General features: G+C 45.0%; 1 pseudogene; it reads left to right on the top strand.

Annotated features, from left to right (window-relative positions):
• The first annotated feature begins 958 nt into the window (after positions 1 to 958).
• Positions 959 to 27,019, top strand: LOC126470721 (tubulin alpha-1 chain-like; annotated as a pseudogene).
• Positions 27,020 to 27,382: the final 363 nt, after the last annotated feature.

Genomic DNA, 27,382 nt, shown 5'->3' with positions numbered 1-27,382 from the left:
TGCATCTTCTAAGTGTCCTGCCAATGAAACGCAACCTTTGGCTCGCCTTCCCCACAATATTAGCTATGTGGTCTTTCCAACTGAAGTTGTTCGTGATTTTGACACCCAGGTACTTAGTTGAATTGACAGCCTTGAGAATTGTACTATTTATCGAGTAATCGAATTCCAACGGATTTCTTTTGGAACTCATATGGATCACCTCACACTTTTAGTTATTTAGGGTCAACTGCCACCTGCCACACCATACAGCAATCTCTTCTAAATCGCTTTGCAACTGATACTGGGGAATGGTTACTCGGGAATGATTTATTAAAAAGGGTCTGGATCCTGGTATTCTGCCGGTCCCATCATTACTGTTAAAGGCCGTGTTGCTGTTCGTTTATTTCTGATCTGGTAAGTGATATTAGTAGTAACTTCAGACTTTTTACGGATGATGCAGTTATCTATTACGAAGTACAAGCTGCACAAATATCCAGTCAGTTGTTGATAAGATTGCAAAGTGGTGCAAAGACTGCTTTAAATGTACAAATCTGTAAAATTCTGCCCTTAACAACACTCACAGTGAGTCGCAACTGGAATCAGTCATTTCATAAAAATATCCAGGTGTAACATTTTGTAGGGATTTGAAATGGAATGATCACATGGGATCAGTCGTAAGTAAAGCAGTTGGAAGGTTTCGGCTGATTGGCAGGAGACCAGGATAATGCAGTTAGTCTACAAAAGAGACTGCATGCAAAACCTTTGTGGCTCCCTTCTTCGAATACTTAGTTTTAGTGACTGTATGCTAGTGACTTATTCACACTGCTGAAATCTAGTCGGCAGAGAAGCAATGAGAGACGGCCTAAGTTTTGTCCACTTGCTTCTGAGATGCACCCGTCGCGTGTATCTGGAAGGAACACTGCCCAAGGGTTATTAAGGGAAGCTGGGGGAATGCTAAATTGAGACGGGAAGCTCGAAAATGGAAGGTAAGGCCGGCACGATATGAGTTCAGGGCGCCACTACTTCCCCATATTTGGCGGCCCTTCTGTCGTCTCGGCTATCACAAGAGAGCTCGCAGGGAAGGCTGCAGCATGCTTCCTTATTGGTCAGCGCCTTGGGACTGAGAATTCTCCGTACTATTTCCCGTATATTACGTACATTCCATAAATGCTCTACCTGATATCTCATATCATTTCTACCAATTTACACTCGTGGTCTAATCCTGTCTAGCTGTTTTTCTGTGCGTCATCTAATCTTACATCTGAAGTTAATTTTTTTTCACTTCTACGTAAAGGCAGTTCATTGATTCACATATCACGTACCTCAGCAAAAGCATTGTATATCACAACCATACATGGAGGGTAGGAGAGGTACTGGCAGAAGTAATTCTGTGAGAGAAACCTTCGAATAGTACCCGGATAGTTCAGTCGGTAGAGCATTTACCTGCGAAAGACAAAGATTCCGAGTTCGCTACCGGTCTGGCACACAATTTAAATCTGCCAGGAAGTTTCAAATCAACGCACACGTCGCTGAGAGGTGAAGATTCATTCTGGAAATATACTGAAGCACCAAAGAAACTGGTATAGACATGGTTCAAATGGCTCTGAGCACTATGGGACTTAACATCTGTGGTCATTAGTCCCCTAGAACTTAGAACTACTTAAACCTAACTAACCTAAGGACATCACACACATCCATGCCCGAGGCAGGATTCGAACCTGCGACCGTAGCAGTCGCGCGGTTCCGGACTGAGCGCCTAGAACCGCTAGACCACCGCGGCCGGAGTATAGACATGCCTATTCAAATACAGAGACATGTAAAAAGGCAGAATACAGCGCTGCGGTCGTCAACATCTCTGTAAGACAACAAGTGTCTGGTACAGATTTTAGATTGGTTACTGCTGCTACAATGGCTGGTTATCAAGACTGAGAGAGTTTGAACGGGGTGTTATAGTCGGCACACCAGCGATGGGACACAGTATCTCCGAGGCAGCGATGAAGTGGGGATTTTCCCGTATGAACATTTCACGAGTGTACCGTGAATACCAGGGATCCGATAAAACATCAAATCACCGACATCGCTATGGCCGAAAAAAGATCCTACAAGAACGGTACCAACGACGACTGAAGAGAATCGTTCAACGTGCCAGAAGTGCAATCCTTCCGCAAACTGCTGCAGATTTCAATGATGGACCATCAACAATGTCAGCGTGCGAACCATTCAACGAAACACATCGATATGGGCTTTCGGAGCCGAAGGTCCACTCGTGTACCCTTGATTACTGCACGACACAAAGCTTTACGCCTTGCCTGGGCCCGTCAACACCGACATTGGACTGTTGATAACTGGAAACATGTTGCCTGGTCGGACGAGTCTCATTTCAAATTTTATCGAGCGGATGGACGTGTACGGGTATGGAGACAACCACATGTCAGCAGAGGACTGTTGAAGGTGGTGGAGGCTCTGTAATGGTATCGGGCGTGTGCTGTTCGAGTGATATGGGACCCCTGATACGTCTAGATACGTTTCTGACAGGTGACATGAAAGTAAGCATCCTGTCTGATCACCTGCATCCATTCATGTCCACTGTGCATTCCGACCGACTTGGGCAATTCCAGCAGGATAATGTGACAACCCACAGGCCCAGGTTTGCTTACAGAGTGGCTCCAGGAGCACTCTTGCGCTGGCCACCAATCTCCCCAGACATAGACACTATTGAGCATATCTGGAATGACTGGAAACGTGCTGTTCAGAAGAGATTTCCACGCCCTCGTATCCTTGCTGATTTATGGACAGCCCTGCAGGATTCATGGCGTCAGTTTCCTCCAGCACTACTTCAGACATTAGTCGTGTCCATGCCACGTCGTGTTGCTGCACTTCTGCGTGCTCGTGGGGGCCCTAACGATGTTAGGGCGGTGTTCCAGTTTCTCTGGCACTTCAGTATAACTCTAGGCTGTAAGCTATGGCTGGCCGCGGTGGTCTCGCGGTTAAGGCGCTCAGTCCGGAACCGCGCGACTGCTACGGTCGCAGGTTCGAATCCTGCCTCCGGCATGGATGTGTGTGATGTCCTTAGGTTAGTTAGGTTTAAGTAGTTCTAAGTTCTAGGGGACTGATGACCACGGATGTTAAGTCCCATAGTGCTCAGAGCCATTTGAACCATTTGTAAGCTATGTCTCCACAACATCCTTTCTTCTAGATCTGGTAGCCCTGTAAGGTCAGCAGAAGAACTTCTGTGATGGTTAGGAGGTAGGAGAGGAAATACTGGTGGAAATAAAGCTGAGAATGTGGTGCGTGAGACGTGAAAAGTGCCTAACAAAACCATGAAGCAACCAGCAAACATGGTTGGATGCCAGTGCAACTTCGTACACGTACACACCATTGCGTGTATTTAAATAATTAGTCGGCCTCTGTGGCCGAGCGGTTCTATGCGCATCAGTCCGGAACCGCCCGACTGCTACGGTCGCAGGTTCGAATCCTGCCTCGGGCATGGATGTGTGTGATGTCCTTAGGTTAGTTAGGTTTAAGTAGTTCTAAGTCCAGGGGACTGATGACCTCAGATGTTAAGTCCCATAGTACTTAGAGCCATTTAAATCATTTTTTTAATAAGTAGAATCGCAATTTTCTGTGTAAGGTGGAATGGCCACCACAGAGATTATTGTTGTTCGTGTGGAATGTTGCTACCAGGCCTGGTAGGTTATATAAGAGGCGTGAACAGTTGCAGATGGTGAATGATCACGGAGATGCAGCGTATTCGTGTGAAACGGCGTTATCAGCACTTGGCACAGTTTGGGAGTGGACCTCATCGTGGCTAGCTTGTCGAACCGTACAATATCCAGATTTGTGGGGCATTCGGATGCGACAGTGGCCCAGTAATGGAATGCACGGGAACTTGAAGGCAGGCACACTCGTTGTCAAGGATCCAGTGGACCACATCTGAACACCACATGGGAGGAACATAGCGTTGTGCACTAAGCACATCATCACACGTGCTCATCTACGCCAGACACCCGCAACATTCTGTGTCATCCTTCGCCATAGCTTCGAGAGTATTAGCAGCCAGACTAGGGAATACCACCCCATGCGTAGGGCTACCTTAACTCCGCAACATAAACGGCTGCGTTCGTAATGGCACTGTCGGCCGCTGTGGCCGAGCGTTTCTAGGCGCTTCAGTCCGGAACCGCGCTGCTGCTACGGTCGCATGTTCGAATCCTGCCTCGGGAATGGGTGTGTGTGATGTCCTTAGGTTAGTTAGGTTTATTTAGTTCTAAGTCTAGGGGACTGATGACCTCAGATGTTAAGTCCCATAGTGCTTAGAGCCATTTGAACCATTTTGTAACGGCGCTGTGGCCGGGAAGCACGGACCTCTGACGAATGGCAAGAAATTGTGTCCAGCGATGACTCGAGGTTCTACATACCGCGAATGACCATCGTAGGCGAGTATGGCGGCCGCGTGGGAAGAGGTGCCATTCTTTCAATGTTTTTGATGTACAGCGTTTTGATATTCCACTGATTTCCCCACTGTATGTTAGCGGACGCTTATGTGTTGGAGACACACAGTGGTGTCAGTCCTGGTGGCTTTCCTGAAACCATGTGGTTTGACTTAATGTCAAGGCCCGTAATGACTGAAGGAACTCTGAACTGCCAACGGTGCGTCACAGACATCATGCATCCTCATATGTCACCTCTCATGCGATAGTATCGTGGTGCCATTTTTCAGCAGAACAATGCTCGTTCACACATGACACGTGTATCTATGAACTGTCTGCGTCATATTGAGGTACTCCAGTGGCCAGCAGGACACTCAGAATTGTCTCCGGTAGAACGTGTGTTGGACCAGATGGGACGTCAAATGCGTCCCAGAGCCAATATCAGAGGCATCGAGGACCACATACAACAGTTGTGAGTGACCTTGCCTCAGGAAAAAAATATGACTATGACCTCCTTCCGATCCGAATCCGCGTATGCTCCTGTGCCAGACTAAGTACAACGTCATACTGGTAAGTGGACTCAGACTGCAAGTTGATTGTGAATCTGACTCGATTTTGAAACCATTTAAATAACACCACAAATCCTCTCAGCCCGTGAATTTTCATTTAGATTCGAAGTCCTCATCTTGGTGCTTCGCCTTTTCATCGAGTGGTGTATTTGCATGTCACTCTCGAAACAGGTTATATACTGAAAATGGTCCAAATGGCTCTGAGCACTATGGGACTTAACATCTATGGTCATCAGTCCCCTAGAACTTAGAACTACTTAAACCTAACTAACCTAAGGACATCACACAACACCCAGTCATCACGAGGCAGAGAAAATCCCTGACCCCGCCGGGAATCGAACCCGGGAACATACTGAAAATGACGAGTTAGTATTCAAACTGCAACACAATTCCCTGGTAGAATTAAGTGTGCCAAAATAGTGGGAGTCAACTTCCCTGCATACTTCTTTTCCAGGACAGCAATATGCTGATGAAGTCGCTCGCCATGTACCTCAGAAACTGCCACGTCATTTACGGGGAACAAGTCGAAGTGTGCATGAAGGAAGTGTATTCTATCTTTTCATAACAGAAGTTCCCCTTGTCATTTTGTGTTAGTTTGTTTCCTAAGAAATAGAAATAAACATTTTTAAAACTCCGATAGGCCGTCTTCTCATCTTCATGTGACATTAATCAAACTGCTTGTCTTCTCATTGTCATGTAAGATTTCACCAAAATGCTTGTCTCTTAAAAGCTGCCGAATCTGTGGGGGCGCCAAAGTACTTCAAATATATTTCTACATAATACAATAACTTTACAAACACTGACGAACTTTCAGAACTGTAAATATCACATAAGCGGAAAACATGAGTTAGTTAGCTTTTTGAGGGGACTGATGACCATAGATGTTAAGTCCCATAGTGCTCAGAGCCAACCAGTTAGCTTTTTGGATTGCTTTTAAGAACACTGTACACACCTAACGAACCTTCAGGTGAATGACAGCATACCAATTTAAGATTTTGGTTCTTATACACATTCCCTTTGTTTAAGTACATGCCACGACTACAATTTAGCAGACTCTGATTCTCCAAGTCATTCTTTGCGAAGCCAAATTCATACCTTATGTTAGGACCTTACCTCAATTTCAACATAAGTTTTATTTTTCATTTGAATTTATTCATACACTACCTGGAGTAGTTTCTTAAGCTGCTTATGCAGTCTATGACTTTCACGTCAAATAAGCTTCGAGATACTACGGTTTTCACTTCTCTGCACATCGATTGTAAAACTACCTATATAATCTCAGATTTACAACTATGAAATGAATATTTCACAAACTGTAGGCAGCCATGTCTTATGAAGATTTAAAACTAAATTTGCTTCCGTGTACTATTTTTAGTCAAACTCAATTGACGCTACATGTTTCTTAGATAACAGTCCCAACACCAGTGATATAAATGTTTGATAAAAGTTATATAAAGACCCCATCTCGCATTTTTCATGGTTTGAGTGTAGACGGTGGCGGCATGGAGTGGTGCAGCATTTTCCTGGTGTTTCAAGTCCCCTGTGGAATACTTTAGGCAAACAAATGCATGCACACATGCTCGAACAATAGGTTCCTGTAATGTACACCTGTCAAGGAATGGCAAACACACCATAGATTCCATTTTATCTCGTGTAACCAATCTTTCACACAAAGATACCTCCTCCGAATACCTTAAGGGTTTCTTGTTAGCAACTGGGATATCTCCTCATGTTTTGGAGTACTAGCTTTTACCACTACCTGTGCAAATAGTGGGCTACCACCATTTCTAAGATGCTTCAGACACACTATAATTACACTCCCACCCCTACCCTCTACCCCCAATCCAAGACGGCCACTGGTCCTAAGTGCTGAAAGGTTGTGGATTTGAACCCCATCATGTTTAATTTTCTTAAATGTCAACCGTTTTCCAAGAATTTCAGTATTAGGGATGATCTGCCTGACCCACACGTGTATCTGCATAGAGAGAAATAGACATAGAGAGATCAAGACTACCCGACCATCCCAAATTCTGATGTTAGTGGGAAACAGATGAATTTAATAAAAACATGACGGAACTCGGATCTAGAATTTTCCACCTCCTAGAACACGTGACGATATTGGATTGGTTGTGGGTGAGGAGTGGTGACATAATTAGTGTGTGACAAGTGTCGTGGAAACGCCAGTACCCTACTACTACTACGCCATGCGTTTCTTGTAACCAGACTCCAAGTGCTGACAGTACACATTTCTACAGATAACAGTGCACGCACCACAGAAATCAATATTCGGTAAATGTTATATAAAGGATCCCTCTCCTATTTTTCGTGGTTTGTGCACAGTATACACTCAAAATATACAGCAAAATACGCCAAGACTTGTCTCTTATCTAATAAATATTTCAAGAATTTGTATGTTCACTTCATGTTGTAAGGCGTCCGGATTTTACGGGCCTTACATGAGCTTGATCCATAACGACAGTTTTATTTATTTATTTATTTATTGTTCCATGGGACCACATTTAGGAGAAGTCTCCATGGTCATGGAACGAGTCAATACATGAAATTATAACACGATTGTAGAAACAGATAAAATGAAATATAAGAGACATATTAAGGCGACAAGTCGTTAGTTTAAATAAAGAAAATCAAGAATGTAACACTGGAATTTGCTTAATTTTTTATCTCTTCCAGGAGCTCCTCGACAGAATAGAAGGAGTGAGCCATGAGGAAACTCTTCAGTTTAGACTTAAAAGTGTTTGGGCTACTGCTAAGATTTTTGAGTTCTTGTGGTAGCTTATTGAAAATGGATGCAGCAGAATACTGCACTCCTTTCTGCACAAGAGTCAAGGAAGTGGATTCCACATGCAGATTTGATTTCTGCCTAGTATTAACTGAGTGAAAGCTGCTAACTCTTGGGAATAAGCTAATATTGCTAACAACAAACGACATTAAAGAAAATATATACTGTGAGGGCAATGTCAAAATTCCCAGTCTATTGAATAGGGGTCGACAAGAGGTTTTCAAACTTACACCCTACATAGCTCGAACAGCCCGTTTTTGAGCCAAAAATACCCTTTTTGAATCAGAAGAATTACCCCAAAAAATAATACCATATGACATAAGCGTATGAAAATATGCGAAGTATACTACTTTTCGTGTTGAAATGTCACTTATTTCAGATACTGTTCTAATGGTAAATAAAGCGGCATTTAGTTTCTGAACAAGATCCTGAACATGGGCTTTCCACAACAGCTTACTATCTATCTGTACGCCTAGGAACTTGAACTGTTCCGTCTCGCTTATAACATGCCCATTCTGTCTGATTAAAATGTCAGTTCTTGTTGAATTGTGGGTTAGAAACTGTAAAAACTGAGTCTTACTGTGATTTAGCATCAAATTATTTTCCACAAGCCACGAACTTATATCATGAACTACATTATTTGATAATGTTTCAATATTACACACAAGATCCTTCACTACCAAGGTGGTGTCATCAGCAAACAGAAATATTTTTGAATCACCTGTAATACTAGAAGGCATATCATTTACATAAATAAGGAACAGCAGTGGCCCCAGCACCGACCCTTGGGGAACGCCCCATTTAACAGTGCCCCATTGGGACTGAACATCATTACCACTCTCAATATTGCGGAGGATTACCTTCTGCTTTCTGTTCTTAAAGTAGGAGGCGAACCAATTGTAAGCTACTCCCCTTACTCCATAATGTTCCAACTTCTGCAGTAATATTTTGTGGTCAACACAGTCAAAAGCCTTCGTTAAATCAAAGAAAACACCTAACGTTCGCAACCTTTTATTTAATCCGTCCAAAACCTCACAGAGAAAAGAGACTATAGCATTTTCAGTTGTACTGTACGATACAGTACGAGATATTCGGAAAATAATTATATTATATCAACAAAAGGCAATTGCAGTCACCTCATGTACCGAAAACTAACAAAACAATATCTACCAATATTTGGACAGGGGCATGAATAAACAAGTTAAAGTGAAACGCATTGAGGAGATGAACCGAGCAGGTGGGTAATGGAATCGGAAAACCCCACTTAACATAAGAACAGCGAGTTTCAGCGCAGAAAGGGATCATACCAGAACAATACATTATTCCTTTTAATATAAATACGGCCAGGACCAAGGGTAAGTGGCTGGGCGGCTTTAATAGGGCTAGGCTGCAACCTGGCAAGAAAAATAAAATTCGCCTCTAACGAGATAGGCTGAAGCCATACTGGGCGACGTAGGCGCGACACGGTAGGGAGATCCCCATCATATAAAAGCATTTTGAGGACTAACATTTTTAGATATCTCTCTCATCTGGCAGCGGACAGCACAAGTACGTGGAAAACAGCAAGAGCGTTGAGAGCTTTACTTTCTGCAAAGTGTAGGGATTACCGTTCCAGATCCAGCATGGAGACAACGCCGTTGCTGATACCGCATTAGGCCACAGTAAATGTTGAGTCGAGATTTTGCTCACTTCAACTTGCGTACGCTTTGACCATTGAATATCAAAAGCTAGGATACTAACCTACCTTCACATTAATTACATGAGAATTTTTTCATTGGTTCAAAAAGGAAATTTATTCTCCACCAACTCAGTGCGTTGATCAGTTACGACATCATGGATGTAAACGAGCTAACGAAGATTTTAATCATTCTTTCCTGCGATAAAATTTTTTTCATATGTAGAAATAACGATTACAATAAGTGTTAATTCAATATGTCCAAGAGTTAAATATATTGTTACCGAGTGTCAAAAGTAATTGAACATGATTGTTGTGTATCACTTGACCCCTGGAAGCACAGTTGATAAATTATATGTAGAATGAAAAAGGGAATAGCTGTTTTGTCTTTCTAGAATAGACCTCAAAATTTCACTCTTATTCAAGCACGCATTCTAGTCAAGTGACAGCAGCATTTCTAATGATTTCTGTTACGATCCGCACATGATATTAGCTGACTTACAGGGCCATGTTCACATTTATATAGAATGCCAGTTCAACACCCGAGGCTTGAGAAGGCAGTTAAGATGTTTTGTCCATTTGCGCGCTCAGTGGTACGCTAAGTTTGCACGCATTAGTCCACTAGCTGTACAGATACAAAGTGCGGACAATCGCACAATGTTATTGAAGAAAATAGCGTAACAAATAGCAAAAATGTGGTAAACATGGTGGAAATGTGACCATCAGGCTACACTACACGTCAGTCTGTTGTGTCCATACTTTATGTGGTAGCTTAACACATCAGATACCTATGAAATGGGCAGCCGGGTTGGCCGAGCGGTTCTAGGCGCTTCAGTCTGGAACCGCGCGACCGCTACGGTCGCAGGTTCGAATACTGCCTCGGGCATGGATGTGTGTGATGTCCTTAGGTTACTTAGGTTTACGTAGTTCTCAGTTCTAGGGAACTAATGACCTCAGATGTTAAGTCTCATAGTGCTCAGAGCCATTTGAGCAATTTGAACCTATGAAATGAATAAATGATTATCACATTATTTACAGTATGCACAAGTTGAAACATGGGAAATACACAACTTTGGTAATGCTGCGAGGCCTTCAGTGGTGCTGCGATTGATCAATTTACACTACTGGCCATTAAAATTGCTACACCACGAGCATGACGTGCTACAGACGCGAAATTTAACCGACAGGAAGAAGATGCTGTGACATGCAAATAAGTAGCTTTTCAGAGCATTCACACGACGTTGGCGCCGGTGGCGACACCTACAACGTGATGACATGAGGACAGTTTCCAACCGATTTCTCATACACAAACAGCAGTTGACCGGCGTTGCCTGGTGAAACGTTGTTGTGATGCCTCGTGTAAGGAGGAGAAATGCGTACCATCACGTTTCCGACTTTGATAAAGGTCGGATTGTACCCTATCGCGATTGCGGTTTATCGTATCGCGACATTGCTGCTCGCGTTGGTCGAGATCCAATGACTGTTAGCAGAATATGGAATCCGTGGGTTCAGGAGGGTAATACGGAACGCTGTGCTGGATCCCAACGGCCTCGTATCACTAGCAGTCGAGATGACAGGCATCTTATCCGCATGGCTGTAACGGATCGTGCAGCTACGTCTCGATCCCTGAGTCTACAGATGGGGACGTTTCAAAGCAACAACCATCTGCACGAAGAGTTCGACGACGTTTGCAGCTCGGAGACCATGGCTGCGGTTACCCTTGACGCTGCATCACAGACAAGAGCGCCTGCGATGGTGTACTCAACGACGAACCTGGGTGCACGAATGGCAAAACTTCATTTTTTCGGATGAATCCAGGTTCTGTTTACAGCATCATGATGGTCGCACCCGTGTTTGGCGACATCGCGGTGAACGCACATTTGAAGCGTATATTCGTCATCGCCATACTGGCGTAGCACCCGGCGTGGTGGTTTCTGTTCGCATTGACGGCACTTTGAACAGTGGACGTTACATTTCAGATGTGTTACGACCCGTGGCTCTACCCTTCATTCAATCCCTGCGAAACCGTACATTTCAGCAGGATAATGCACGACCGCATTTTGCAGGCCCTGTACGGGCCTTTCTGGATACAGAAAATGTTCAACTGCTATCCTGGCCAGCACATTCTCCAGATCTCTCACCAATTGAAAACGTCTGGTCAATGGTGGCTTAGCAACTGGCTCGTCACAATATGCCAGTCAGTACTCTTGATAAACTGTGGTATCGTGTTGAAGTTGCATGGGCAGCTGTACCTGTACACGCCATCCAAGCTCTGTTTGACTCAATGCCCAGGCGTATCAAGGCCGTTATTACGGCCAGAGTTGGTTGTTCTGGGTACTGATTTCTCAGGATGTATGCACCCAAATTGCGTGAAAATGTAATCGAATGTCAGTTCTAGTATAATATATTTGTCCAATGAATACCCGTTTATCATCTGCATTTCTTCTTGGTGTAGCAATTTTAATGGCCAAAAGTGTATGAAATGTCCTTTATACAATGTGGTTCACTTGCTAGATGTTAGCCCATAAGATACTATCACTGGCTAGCTGTCGTGAATAGTAGCATCACACTGCAATGATGTATTCTCACTGCAAGTCTTCAGAGATCTGCAGACGGATCTCGGTGTGCAGTCTTTAAAAAAGAATTCTAAACCTATATCTATACTCACCAAGCCACATTTCTGTGTATGGCGGAGGGTACTATGTGCAGCACGGTCACTTCCTCCCTTTTCCCGTTCCAGATCCGTATGGTTGACAGGAGAACGATTGCTGGTAAGTCTCTGTGTGGGCTCGAGTCTCTAATTTTATCGTTATGGTTCTTTTCGCGAGATATGCGTAGGTGGAAGCAATATGTTGGTTGACTCTTCCAGGAACGTACATTCTCGGAATTATAACAGTAGACCACATCGTGATGAAAAACAGCTTTGTTGAATTGTCTGTCACTGGAGCTGACTGAACACCTCCGTCATGCTTTCGCGAATACTAAATGAACCTGCAAAGAAATGTGCTGCTCTTCTTTGGATTTTCTCTATTTCTGTAGTATACTCTTAATAAACAAAAAGGACCGGGAATATGGTCTCGGTTGCCATTTCTTTTCATAGTAGGACCCCTTCGGTTGTCATCTGCGGCGCCCTTACAGCATACCGATACGTCGACGATATTCTACGCCCCTATTTGTTGCCCTTCATGAGCTTACATTTTGTAAAGATAATGCCCGCCTGCACTTGTTTCTACTGCTTGTCTTTGTGCTTGCCAAATACTACCTTGGCTAGCAAGGGCGCCAGGTACCTCTCAGCCGGCCGTTGTGACCGAGCGGTTCTAGGCGCTTCTGTCCAGAACCACGCTGCTGCTACGGTCGCAGGTTCGAAACTTGCCTCGGGCATGGATGTGTGTGATGTCCTTAGGTTAGTTAGGTTTACGTAGTTCTAAGTCTACAGGACTGATGACCTCAGATGTTAAATCCCATTGTTCTTAGAGCCATTTGAACCAGGTAACTCTCCAATTGCGAACTTCCGGAGCACTATGGGCGGTGCCTTCCAATCAACTCTTGATTTTGACGATATAAAGCGCCAGTTGGATATAATTTGTCACGATATCCTTCAGGAGGACATCCAAGAATTCTACAGTCAATGCTAGGCCGAATAACTGCTCGCATAGGGTTCAGAAGTGCACCAACACGTTTCTGACTTGCTCATATTGTGAAGCATTTTTTCACTAATAAATCAAACAATTTTTGTGAAATTGTAGTCATATGTTTCTCTGTACATGTATATCACATCTACCGATTTCCGTTACGAGGGTTGTTCAGAAAGTAAGTTTCGATCGGTCTCGAAATGGAAACCACTGGGAAAATCCGGTAAAGTTTTGCACAGATGTGTTGGGCAGTGTCTCTAGTATGACCGTCGATCGTGTCGCGTCGCTCTTTTCAGTTTTGAGTGAACAGTGTGCATTTAAATATGCGTAGGGAATAGCGTCTCCCGTCAACTATGGGGGCCTGGTTAGAGATTTCGCCTGTGTCATGCAGCCTACATAACACAACTGTCGAGCAGTTCCTTCTTCATGCCAATTCTCTGGCGCACACTGCAGGGGCAATGAAGACGCTCCTGCATCGTTTCTGATGAGAAGTGTTTGATCACCCACAATACAGTCCGTAATTGGCACCCCTGAGTCTCTTCTCTTCTCACAAGAACCGCTGGCTATGAATACAAAAATTTTCCACAGTCAACGAGCTGCAGACCAGCGCAGATAACTGGACGAAAGCACAGGCGGCTGCTTTGTATGCCGAGGATATTCGAAAATTGTTACAACACTACGATAACACTCGAAGTTGGAGCGGCGACTCTGTATAGATGTAGGTGGAAGGTGTACCTGTTGTTGTTGTTGTGGTCTTCAGTCCTGAGACTGGTTTGATGCAGCTCTCCATACTACTCTATCCTGTGCAAGCTTCTTCATCTCTCAGTACTTACTGCAAGATGGAAGGATTATATAGAGGGTCTATACAAGGGCGATGTACTCGAGGACAATATTATGGAAATGGAAGAGGATGTAGATGAAGATGAAATGGGACGTACGATACTGCGTGAAGAGTTTGACAGAGCGCTGAAAGACCTGAGTCGAAACAAGGCCCCGGGAGTAGACAACATTCCATTAGAACTACTGACGGCCTTGGGAGAGCCAGTCATGACAAAACTCTACCATCTAGTGAGCAAGATGTATGAGACAGGCGAAATACCTTCAGACTGTGGTGTCACCGCCAGACACCACACTTGCTAGGTGGTAGCTTTAAATCGGCCGCGGTCCATTAGTACATGTCGGACCCCCGTGTCGCCACTGTGTGATCGCAGACCGAGCGCCACCACAAGGCAGGTCTCGAGATACGGACTAGCACTCGCCCCAGTTGTACGGACGACATTGCTAGCGACTACACTGACGAAGCATCGCTCATTAGCCGAGCAGATAGTTAGAATAGCCTTCAGCTAAGTTCATGGCTACGACCTAGCAAGGCGCCATTAGCCTTACATAGCAATTGATAATTCTCGTCTAAAGCATGTCTAAACAAGAACGATGTATACAACAAGGATGGATTAAAGTTAAGTATTCCAAAAGCAACGTACTTTTCTTTATAGCATTCATTGAGCGTCCTGCTTCAGACTTCCCGATATTCTGCGTGAGCTTATAGCGTGAATATCGGCCCCCTCAAAATAACACTGTGTCGGCACTTCTGTCGACACATCACAGACTTCAAGAAGAATATAATAATTCCAATCCCAAAGAAAGCAGGCGTTGACAGATGTGAAAATTACCGAACTATCAGTTTAATAAGTCACAGCTGCAAAATACTAACGCTAATTCTTTACAGACGAATCGAAAAACTGGTAGAAGCTGACCTCGGGGAAGATCAGTTTGGATTCCGTAGAAATGTTGGAACACGTGAGGTAATACTGACCTTACGCCTTATCTTAGAAGAAAGATTAAGAAAAGGCAAACCTATGTTTCTAGCATTTGTAGACTTAGAGAAAGGTTTTGACAATGTTCACTGGAATACTCTCTTTCAAATTCTAAAGGTGGCAGGGGTATAATACAGGGAGCGAAAGGCTATTTACAAGGTGTACCTAACTGTCGCAAATAAAACGTTTCACTACGGTTTCCATTTCGCGACCGATCGGAACTTGCTTTCTGGACAACCCTCGTAATTCCTACATGGTGCGTCATTTTTTTTTTTTTTTTTTTGTCAATTTTACGCTTCCAACACAACGTCTTCGCCCGGCGTGTTGCTTACTCACAGCCCGCAGGCGTATCTCCTCTGGAGCCTATTTACTAATATCACACAAACGTCGCATTTTATGGGCAAAATACAATATACAAACAGTCTGTTGATACACTGTCTGTTACAGGCGCCACCGGAGGGCGACAGGCACGCTTCCGAGTAGGGTGCGCATCAGGAATCGACGGCGCTGCTGTCGGTGAAACGAGTATCGTTCGCACGTCACGTGATCGCGGACATACTTCCGCCTGCTGGATACTCCAGGGTAAGCACATCCTCGAGCAGCAGCAATCAACTGCTCACTCAGTTCCGGGCCCGGAGCTGGCCTCAGTCGTAGCTCATCGATCGGAACTCGCCGAGAGCGGCCCAGACGCCCCGCTTTACTCCGCGCCGTCTCCGCAGTACACAGGGTACTCCGTACGGTGTGGCGCCACGGACGCCGCTCCTGCAGCCACTCGGGTTGAGGCTTGCCTCGGAATTGGTATTCCACCATGGAACTTCGTTTCTGTAATGCTCAAGTAATCATGAACAAAGTTTCAGTTGTCATTAGATGTAATCTTAATTGTGAAATTGTGCCGTGAATTAAGTGTTCTTTACTTCAACATGTGACTCAGTTACTACAGTATGCATCACCCACTACGGGACTTAATAATTACGACAAGGACAGTTCGCTGTATATTACACTGAAGAGCCAAAAAACTGGTAGACCTGCCTAATATCGTATAGAGCCCCTGCGAGCACACAGAAGTGCCGCATTGCGACGTGGCATGGAGTCGACTAATATCTGCAGTAGTGCTGGAAGGAACTGACACCATGAATCCTACAGGGCTGTCCATAAATCCACAAGAGTACGAGGGGATGGAAATCTCTTCTGAACAGCACGTTGCAAGGCATCCGAGATAAGCTCAATAATGTTCATGTCTGGGGAGGATTGTGACCAACGAATGTGTTTAATCCCAGAAGAGTGTTTCTGGAGCCACCCTGTAGCAGTTCTGGACGTTTGAGGTGTCGCATTGTCCTGCTGGAGTTGCAAAAGTCCATCGCAATGACAATGAACAGGTGATCAGGCAGGATGCTTATGTACGTGTCACCTATCAGAGTCGTATCTAGACATATCAGGGAACCCATATCACTCCAACTGCATACGACCCACACCATTACAGAGCCTCCACCACCTTCAACAGTCCCCTGCTGACGTGCGGGGCCCATGGATTCACGAGGTTGTCTCCATAGCCGTTCACATCCATTCGCTCGATACATTTTGAAACGAGACTATTACGCCCAGGCAATATGTTTCCAGTCATAAATAGTCCAATATCTGTGTTGACGGGCCCAGGCGAGGCGTAAAGCTTTGTGTCGTGCAGTCACCAATGCTACACGAGCGTACCTTCGTCTCCGAAAGCCCATATCGATGATGTTTCGCTAAATGGTTTGCACGCTGACGCTTGTTGATGGCCCAGCAACGAAATCTGCAGCAATTTGCGGAAGAATTGCACTTCTGTCACGTTGAACGATTCTCTTCAGTTATCGTTGGTCCCGTTCTTGCAGGATCTTTATCTGGCCGCAGCGATGTCGGAGATTTGATGTTTCACCGGATTCCTGATATTTACGGTACACTCGTGAAATGGTCGTACGGGAAAATCCCCCACTTCATAGTTACCTCGGAGACGCTGTGTCCCATCGCTTGTGCTCCGATTACAACACCTCGTTCAAACTCATTTAAAGTTTGATAACCTGCCACTGCAGTAACCGATCTAACAACAGCGCCAGACACTTGTTGTGTTACATACGCGTTGCCGACCGCAGCGCCATATTCTCCCCGTTTATATATCTCTGTATTTGAATACGCATGCCTATACCTATTTCTTTGGCGTTTCAGCGCAATTTCCTCTATCAAACTTATCCGGTGTAGATCCAAAGCTGACGAGCAATATTTAAATATTGGTGAACGAGTGCTTTGTAAGCTACCTCCTTTCTTGATGGACTATGTTTTCTGAGAGTTCTTCCAATGAATCTGCCTGGCATCTGCCTTAACTACGATTAATTTTATGTGGTCGTCCTACTTCGTTTGCTCTATGCCCACAATGATAGATATTTTATGCAAGTAATTGTTACCAGTGATTATTGGAAAGCACATTGTCTTGAGCATAGCATCCAACTCGATTGTCAGATGCCATCAGGCAACATCTTTGTAGGCGCGATAACGGCTTAAATAAGTTTTTCAGCGAGAATGGTCTTCGGAAGCATGTACCACCTGTAGTATTTGTGGACCTGGAACCGACAGTTATTGGCAAGTACGGAAATATACGTTATGTTTAATCAGCGGTGAATGCAGTGAAAAACATTTCAGTGGTAAATCTGTTTGTTTGTCCGTTGTGGATGAGATGCGTACAGGCACCTACAGCCAGCTGTTCCACCAAGAGAAGTTGGTTACAAGCATGGTACTGGTTCAGGCTTTACTTCAGTGTGAATGGAACGGCTATCTGTGGATTGTTACAAAAACAGGTAACTGGAATTTGCTATTTACCCAACTCCTCAGGTGAGAAGATTTTGTCAAACACTGAATCTTGTTTTTGAGATTTGAAGGAACTCTTTGTGTGCAGGTTTCTACAACTAAAGCACAACTTGTTTCCAGGTATCAACAGCAGTTGTGGAGCAATAGAACCCCACCCTAACAACGCACACCACGCTGGAGCAATTCTAATGTATTTTCATACGTGGCAGTGAGTCTACGTATGACATTTGCCACCGTAGCTTGGACGTTAAACGCCCAGCTAACAAAAATCTTAACAGGCCGACGGGACAGAGTGTATCCTCAATCACTGCATATTTTCGCTTTTTTAGAGCTCTTATTGTGGACCCGCAGAACTCCAAACCAACTTGATTCCTCGTATTCAATTCCCTCTTGTTACGTATGCCCTGTCATCCCGGCAGAAAAAGCTTACCTTGATGAACTGTCTGTGAAATAACGAACGCCTGCTTCGAACCTGCCAACCAAATGGTGAAAGGTTATCTGGGGCATGGGAAGTACATGGCATGTTATATGTTGTACAGAGAAATAAAGAAAAGTGCGAAGTTACTCACATGAGTAGTAAAAGAAATCAGCTAAATTTCGATTACGCGATAAGCAACACAAATCTGAGGTCTGTAAATTCAACTAAATACTTAGTGATTACAATTTCAAATAACCTAAACTGGAACGATCACATAGATAATATTGTGGGTAGAGCAAACCAAGGACTGCGATTCATTGGCAGGACACTTAGAAGGTGCAACAGGTCTACCAAAGAGACTGCTTACACTACGCTTGTTCGCCCTATTCTGGAGTACTGCTGTGCGGTGTGGGATCCGCATCAGATGGGACTGACGGATGACATCGAAAAAGTACAAAGAAGGGCAGCTCGTTTTGTATTATCGCGAAATAGGGGAGATAGTGTCACAGACATGATACGTGAATTGGAGTCGCAATCATCAAAACAAAGGCGTTTTTCGTTGCGACGGGATCTTCTCATGAAATTTCAATCTCCAGTTTTCTCCTCCGACTGCGAAAACATTCAGTTGGCACCCACCTACATAGGGAGAAATGATCATGACGATAAAATAAGAGAAATCAGGGCTCGCACGGAAAAATTTAAGTGTGCGTTTTTCCCACGTGCCGTTCGAGAGTGGAACGGTAGAGAGACAGAATGAAGGTGGTTCATTGGACCCTTTGCCAGGCACTTTATTGTGAATAACAGAGTAATCACGTAGATGTAGATGAGATGTTGCGCTGAAGGATGTGAAGCCTACTTTGTGAATTATTATGACAAGGCGAACCATTCAATTTGTCGATTCGTGTCCCACTGTTTCCAAGGTCTGAGTGATTGTTGTGTTACCACTAAAGATTTAACTATTGATCTATTTTATGGAACAGAATTGAAATACTGAGAATGTTTAGTAAAACTTGCCTTCTTATTGTGCGAGAGGCGTTCGGTAAGTAATGTAACACTTTTTTCCTCGCCCAGTTTTGGTCAAAAAAAAGGAAGAATTTGTTGTGGTACATCGTGGAATATTCCCGCTTCAGCCCCTATACTATCAAGAAGTACTGATGGGTAGCGGCGTTACACGTAACCCTCAAAGTGGCATCTGTGACGGAGCAGCTTTCTAAGAAGAGAACTATCATTGAGTTCCTTTTGGTGTAAAACAAGAGCATTGCAGCTATTCATAGGTGGTTGCCGAAGTTCTACGGAGACCTGGCAGTGAGCAAAAGCACGGTGAGTCGTTGAGCGAGGTGTCTGTCATTGCAGCAAAGTCGCGCAGACCTGGCAGTGAGCAAAGGCACGGTGAGTCGTTGAGCGAGGTGTCTGTCATTGCAGCAATGTCGCGCAGACCTGGCAGTGAGCAAAAGCACGGTGAGTCGTTGAGCGAGGTGTCTGTCATTGCAGCAATGTCGCGCAGACCTGGCAGTGAGCAAAAGCACGGTGAGTCGTTGAGCGAGGTGTCTGTCATTGCAGCAATGTCGCGCAGACATGGCAGTGAGCAAAAGCACGGTGAGCCGTTGAGCGAGGTGTCTGTCATTGCAGCAATGTCGCGCAGACCTGGCAGTGAGCAAAAGCACGGTGAGTCGTTGAGCGAGGTGTCTGTCATTGCAGCAATGTCGCGCAGACCTGGCAGTGAGCAAAAGCACGGTGAGTCGTTGAGCGAGGTGTCTGTCATTGCAGCAATGTCGCGCAGACCTGGCAGTGAGCAAAGGCACGTTGAGTCGTTGAGCGACGTGTCTGTCATTGCAGCAATGTCGCGCAGACCTGGCAGTGAGCAAAAGCACGGTGAGTCGTTGAGCGAGGTGTCTGTCATTGCAGCAATGTCGCGCAGACATGGCAGTGAGCAAAAGCACGGTGAGTCGCTGAGCGAGGTGTCTGTCATTGCAGCAATGTCGCGCAGACCTGGCAGTGAGCAAAAGCACGGTGAGTCGCTGAGCGAGGTGTCTGTCATTGCAGCAATGTCGCGCAGACCTGGCAGTGAGCAAAAGCACGGTGAGTCGTTGAGCGAGGTGTCTGTCATTGCAGCAATGTCGCGCAGACCTGGCAGTGAGCAAAAGCACGGTGAGTCGTTGAGCGAGGTGTCTGTCATTGCAGCAATGTCGCGCAGACATGGCAGTGAGCAAAAGCACGGTGAGTCGTTGAGCGAGGTGTCTGTCATTGCAGCAATGTCGCGCAGACCTGGCAGTGAGCAAAAGCACGGTGAGTCGCTGAGCGAGGTGTCTGTCATTGCAGCAATGTCGCGCAGACCTGGCAGTGAGCAAAAGCACGGTGAGTCGTTGAGCGAGGTGTCTGTCATTGCAGCAATGTCGCGCAGACCTGGCAGTGAGCAAAAGCACGGTGAGTCGTTGAGCGTGGTGTCTGTCATTGCAGCAATGTCGCGCAGACCTGGCAGTGAGCAAAAGCACGGTGAGTCATTGAGCGAGGTGTCTGTCATTGCAGCAATGTCGCGCAGACCTGGCAGTGAGCAAAAGCACGGTGAGTCGTTGAGCGAGGTGTCTGTCATTGCAGCAATGTCGCGCAGACCTGGCAGTGAGCAAAATCACGGTGAGTCGTTGAGCGAGGTGTCTGTCATTGCAGCAATGTCGCGCAGACCTGGCAGTGAGCAAAAGCACGTTGAGTCGTTGAGCGAGGTGTCTGTCATTGCAGCAATGTCGCGCAGACCTGGCAGTGAGCAAAATCACGGTGAGTCGTTGAGCGAGGTGTCTGTCATTGCAGCAATGTCGCGCAGACCTGGCAGTGAGCAAAAGCACGGTGAGTCGTTGAGCGAGGTGTCTGTCATTGCAGCAATGTCGCGCAGACCTGGCAGTGAGCAAAAGCACGGTGAGTCGTTGAGCGAGGTGTCTGTCATTGCAGCAATGTCGCGCAGACCTGGCAGTGAGCAAAAGCACGGTGAGTCGTTGAGCGAGGTGTCTGTCATTGCAGCAATGTCGCGCAGACCTGGCAGTGAGCAAAAGCACGGTGAGTCGTTGAGCGAGGTGTCTGTCATTGCAGCAATGTCGCGCAGACCTGGCAGTGAGCATAAGCACGGTGAGTCGTTGAGCGAGGTGTCTGTCATTGCAGCAATGTCGCGCAAACCTGTCCGACCTCCTGCGTGTCCGCAGCTGCGACCCCTGCTGTTCTGGAACGTGCGGGCACTTCACTCTAGGTGATCGACAGATTATAAGCAAACAACTCGCTGCACAACTGGACGTCTTCGTTGGTACTACTGACACACTCCTCCACTTGTTGGGGTACTCAAAGGGTGTGTGCCCTCTGTGTTCCTCGCCGCCTAACAGAACCACCATAAAGAACAACGTAGGACCATCAGTGAGTAACTACTTGCGCGTTACGCGGCTGATCGTGACAATTTTTTGTCAAACATCATCACAGGCGATGAAACAAGGGTTCATCACTTCGTACCGGGAACAAAACGGCAATCGATGGAGTGGCGCCACACCACCTCTCCTGCGAAGAAAAAGTACAAAGCCGCACCCTTAGCCTGTAAAGTCATGGCTACAGTTTTTCTGGGACTCGGAGGTTGTTCTGTTTGATGTCCTCCCTCATGGTGCAACGATCAACTTTGAAGTGTATTGTGCTATCCTCAGGAAACTGAAAAAACGACTTCAGCGTGTTCGTCACCACAAACATGCAAACGAATTTCTACTTTTCCATGACAACGCAGGGTCTCACACAAGTCTGCGCACACAAACTTCGTTGGACTGTTCTTCCTCATTCATCCCACAGCTCGGATCTCGCACCTTCCGAATTCCATCGGTCTGGCCCAATGAAGGATGCACTTCGCGGGTAGCAGTATGTTGTAATCTTCTCTCCTTCCTGATTCCATCTATTGTTCATATTAAACAATGTCCAGTCCAAGTAATTAATAAGCAAAGTCTTTTATGAAGATTTAAGAGGAGGAAGATTACAATAAACTTTCAAGTTTACTTAGCTTGTCATTCTGAGATGTCTCCAGTGCTTTTTGTCTAGGGGTCTGATTCTTGAAGCTGAAAATCTCACATCAGGTCATCACGGTTGGTTTGAAATAAATAAATTTTACGATTGTTGGAAATTGGAAATTCATGGTAAGGTCTTATGGGATCGAACTACTTAGGTCATCGGTCCCTAAGCCTACACACTACTTAATCTATCTTAAACTAACTTACGCTATGGACAACACACACACCCATGCCCGAGGGAGGACTCGAACCTCCGACTGGGGTAGCCGCACGAACCGTGACAAGGCGCCCCAGACCGTGCGGCTACCCCGCGCGGCCTACAATTGTTGTTGCAGAAATTTTTTTAACGTAAATATATTTTCTCACATTTTAGTATATCATACAGTATTTTGATTTTTCACATTAACAAAGCCGAAATTACATTGTTCTCACAAAAATACAAAAATATGTCCGACCACATCGGAGGCATGCTTACTACTCTCACACTCCGCGGAAGTAACAATAATCTCAAGGGTCTACAATTTTTTTTAACAAATGAATTTCTACTAGTTTCCGTTTCGTTACTAATTTGGATTATTATTTCATAAAAGAATCGAGAAATATATATACGAGGGCAGTTCAATAAGTAATGCAACACATTTTTTTTCTGAAACAGGGGTTGTTTTATTCAGCATTGAAATACACCAGGTTATTCCCCAATCTTTTAGCTACACAACACTATTTTTCAACGTAATCTCCATTCAATGCTACGGCCTTACGCCACCTTGAAATGAGGGCCTGTATGCCTGCACGGTACCACTCCACTGGTCGATGTCGGAGCCAACGTCGTACTGGATCAATAACTTCTTCATCATCCGCGTAGTGCCTCCCACGGATTGCGTCCTTCATTGGGCCAAACATATGGAAATCCGACGGTGCGAGATTGGGGCTGTAGGGTGCATGAGGAAGAACAGTCCACTGAAGTTTTGTGAGCTCTTCTCGGGTGCGAAGACTTGTGTGAGGTCTTGCGTTGTCAAGAAGAAGGAGAAGTACGGTCAGATTTTTGTGCCTACGAACACGCTGAAGTCGTTTCTTCAATTTCTGAAGAGTAGCACAATACACTTCAGAGTTGATCGTTTGACCATGGGGAAGGACATCGAACAGAATAACCCCTTCAGCGTCCCAGAAGACTGTAACCATGACTTTACCGGCTGAGGGTATGGCTTTAAACTTTTTCTTGGTAGGGGAGTGGGTGTGGCGCCACTCCATTGATTGCCGTTTCGTTTCAGGTTTGAAGTGATGAACCCATGTTTCATCGCCTGTAACAATCTTTGACAAGAAATTGTCACCCTCAGCCACATGACAAGCAAGCAATTCCGCACAGATGGTTCTCCTTTGCTCTTTATGGTGTTCGGTTAGACAACGAGGGACCCAGCGGGAACAAACCTTTGAATATCCCAACTGGTGAACAATTGTGACAGCACTACCAACAGAGATGTCTAGTTGAGCACTGAGTTGTTTGATGGTGATCCGTCGATCATCTCGAACGAGTGTGTTCGCACGCTCCGCCATTGCAGGAGTCACAGCTGTGCACGGCCGGCCCGCACGCGGGAGATCAGACAGTCTTGCTTGACCTTGCGGCGATGATGACACAGGCTTTGCCCAACGACTCACCGTGCTTTTGTCCACTGCCAGATCACCGTAGACATTCTGCAAGCGCCTATGAATATCTGAGATGCCCTGGTTTTCCGCCAAAAGAAACTCGATCACTGCCCGTTGTTTGCAATGCACATCCGTTACAGACGCCATTTTAACAGCTCCGTACAGCGCTGCCACCTGTCGGAAGTCAATGAAACTATACGAGACGAAGCGGGAATGTTTGAAAATATTCCACAAGAAATTTCCGGTTTTTTCAACCAAAATTGGCCGAGAAAAAAAATGTGTTGCATTACTTATTGAACTGCCCTCGTAATAAACAGTACAGGGTTGCGTAATTAACAATAGAAATTTTAAGTGTAGCAATAATGCGTAATTTCAAATGTTTCTAAAAAACTAATTTTAGCTGTACATGCAGAACTAGTGCTTGTCGCTTATCACATCGAAACTAAAATATCTTATAAAGTAATTCCTTTTCATAAATTTTAGCTTGAAATAAAACATACTGTGTATAATATTATACGAAAGTTTTCAGAAAAGCAACTGAGATAATATTGACATGTCCAAAATTCGAAAAATAATACTGCTTTCGTCAACTACTGTTGAGGTAAAGAAATGCTAATAGAGGCTGTCCCGCTACAATGTGGATGATGAGGTTATTGATGCAGCAAGACTTTGGCTCCGACGTCGATCAGTGGATGGGTACCATGCACGCATACAGGCACTTCAGTAAGACAGCGTAAGGCCGTAGCTCTGAAAAGAGATTATATTGAGAAATAGGGTTTTGTAGCCAACAAAGTGAGGAATAGTATGATGTATTGGAATCCTGAATAAAATCATACTGGTTTCACAAAAAAAAATGTATTGCATTACTTACTGAACGCCCCTCGTAGATCGGAATAAACTACCAACGTACTGTGATACCAGTTGGTGATCTTGCAAAGATTGGGCGTGCTGTTTTCCTGATGTCAAACACAACTCCAACTGCAGTGGCCGAGGGTCGCCTTGACCATAAGTTTGATTTCGTGTATGCCAAGTGAGTTATTGCACATTGGTACGTCGGTGTGGAGGAACGAGAGTTTCAAGAAGCTCGTGAATATCTGGTACCTCTTGAAAACGACCATGGAAATGTGGGTATGGATTTCACTGAAGAACAAAACTACGTTTTATATAATACATTTTGGGTAAATCAAATGACTTGTACAACAGGTACGCACCGAATGGGACATTGCTGCTGTTAGTATTCGGGAAGGTGAAGTTCGCTCTGTCCAGTCATCCTGATTTAGATTTCGGTGGCTTTCTTAAATCGCTTCAGGAAAATGCCTGGATGATTCCTTCAAGGTCGCGAGTGATCTGTAGTCCTACCGTCATAAAGCATGTCTATGCATTCTATGAATGTATTTTGATATACTGATTTTCTTTGTGTCACCATAATAATGTATAACCATAAGAAACTATATGTAACCATAAATATCTCTAGTGCTCTAGTGAGGATTCTTGAATCAATAAAAAATAAATAACGTGAAGGTGCCGAAGAGTACAGTTTCGCAAGATGATTGGGTTGGGTTGTTTTGGCGGAGGAGACCAGACAGCGTGGTCATCGGTCTCATCGGATTAGGGAAGGAAGTCCACCGTGCCCTTTGAAAGGAGCCATCTCGGCATTTGCCTGGAGTGATATAGGGAAACCACGGAAAACCTAAATCAGGATGGCCGGACGCGGGATTGAACCGTCGTCCTCCAGAATGCGAATCCAGTGTGCTAACCACTGCGTCACCTCGCCCGGTCCGCAAGACGAACAGTTGTGAAGTCATTAATGTTGTAAGTCATTTTAGGTTGGTGTTGATTTTAAAGAAAGCGGCTTTCTCGTTCTTTATTTATGTAATAAAGTTTATTTTGCCCTAATTTCTATGAAATTGTTATAAATAGTTCTGAATTAATTAACGTTTTAATCAAGAAACAGACTGAAGAAATTCATTGCTTTTTGAAATGGTTCCTTTATATAGTGCATTAGTGGACTCCTTAATAGTAGAACACTGGACCAGAGTGTGATAATGCCGCTGCTCCTCCTCTTCGATCTTGGTTAGCTGACTGATTCGTAATACAGCCTGAGGTCTACGTCAGGCTGAAAGGTTATGATGAGAGTTGTGTGAAGTCAACAAATGTGATTACGAAATGACGGTTATGGGAAGAAAGTGACCTACAGTATAGCCTAAGGGCCACACTTTCACTATGTTTAACAGCCTTTTCCCACCTGTTCCGCAATTTTCTTCAGCAAACTAAAGCTGACATGTGAATTCAGGAAATCTATATTGTATAATATTAAATACATATTCGAAATTAATTAACGTATATTTTTGTGTATACACTGTACACAAACCGTGAAAAATGCGAGAGGCTTTACATAAATTTTACCGAAACTGATTTCTGTGGTGTGTAGAGCACTGTCAATTTATGGGATTTGATTGCAAGTGACATATGGCATAGTAGAGGTGGGGTACCACCGATTCCAAGACGCTTGTCACATCCTAGTTACACCCCCACACCTCACCCGCTCCCAAACCAAGGCGGCCATCTATCCTAAGAGGTGTAAAGTTCTGGGTTTGGGTACCGTCATATTTAGTTTTCTTAAATTTTGTTTCCTAACGGCTTTGGGAGACGTCAGTGCCATACCGCAATTACTCTATTGCAACACGTCTATGTTAATGTCATGGGGTCCGGTAGTGCAATTGGAGTAGAAGGTCCTAAGTTCGAAACACGTCATGTTTTTACTAAAATTAATGTCTTCCACTGTCAGGATTTAGGACTGTTTCTTTAGAGTTTAAGAAAATTAAGCATAACGGGACTCGGGTCCAGTACCTTCCAGCTCCTAGGATAAGTGACCGTCTTGCGTTCAGGGTATGGAGAGGCGTGGGAAATGACATCATGTACTTAGGTTGTGACTGAAGTGTCTTGAAAACGGCGGCAGTCCACTAGGCATACTTTCGCTGACAGACAGCGGTGTAAGCTGGTACACGAGAACATGAGCAGACATTCCAATTGCCAGCAGGGAATCGTCCAGGCATTTGGTAGAGGTATTCTTGTACAGCGAATGGTAACATGAGATTAAATATGCTCCCTGATGTGTTTGCCATCCTCTTTCGTGGTGAACGGTACAGGATCTAATGTACGATCATGTGCATACGTCTGTTTGCCTACAGCATTCCACTGGTGACGTGAACCTCCAGGAAGACAATGTACCATTCCATTGCACCCCCCCCCCCCCTCCCACCCCCACCACCACCCATACCCGACAAATAGAGTCAGAAAAGTTGGGAACATGCGATCGCTTATGAGGTCGCTCAGGCAATCTGACTTCAATCCTATTTAAAGGAAAGAAGATTAGGGTTTAAACTCCAGTCGAAGATGACGTTGAGACATAACACAAGCCCAAAGTGAATGAAGGAAGTCGCCCGTACTCTTTAGAAGGAACCATCACAGCATTTGCCTTACGCTATTTAGGGAAAACGTAAATCTGAATAGTCGGACGGTGACTGGACAGGGGCCTCTCAAATAAAAATCCAGTCCCTTACCTATACGGCT

Source organism: Schistocerca serialis, chromosome 3, assembly GCF_023864345.2.
Source record: "Schistocerca serialis cubense isolate TAMUIC-IGC-003099 chromosome 3, iqSchSeri2.2, whole genome shotgun sequence".
Classification (NCBI taxonomy): Eukaryota; Metazoa; Arthropoda; class Insecta; order Orthoptera; family Acrididae; genus Schistocerca; species Schistocerca serialis.
This window is presented reverse-complemented; position numbering and strand designations above follow the sequence as displayed.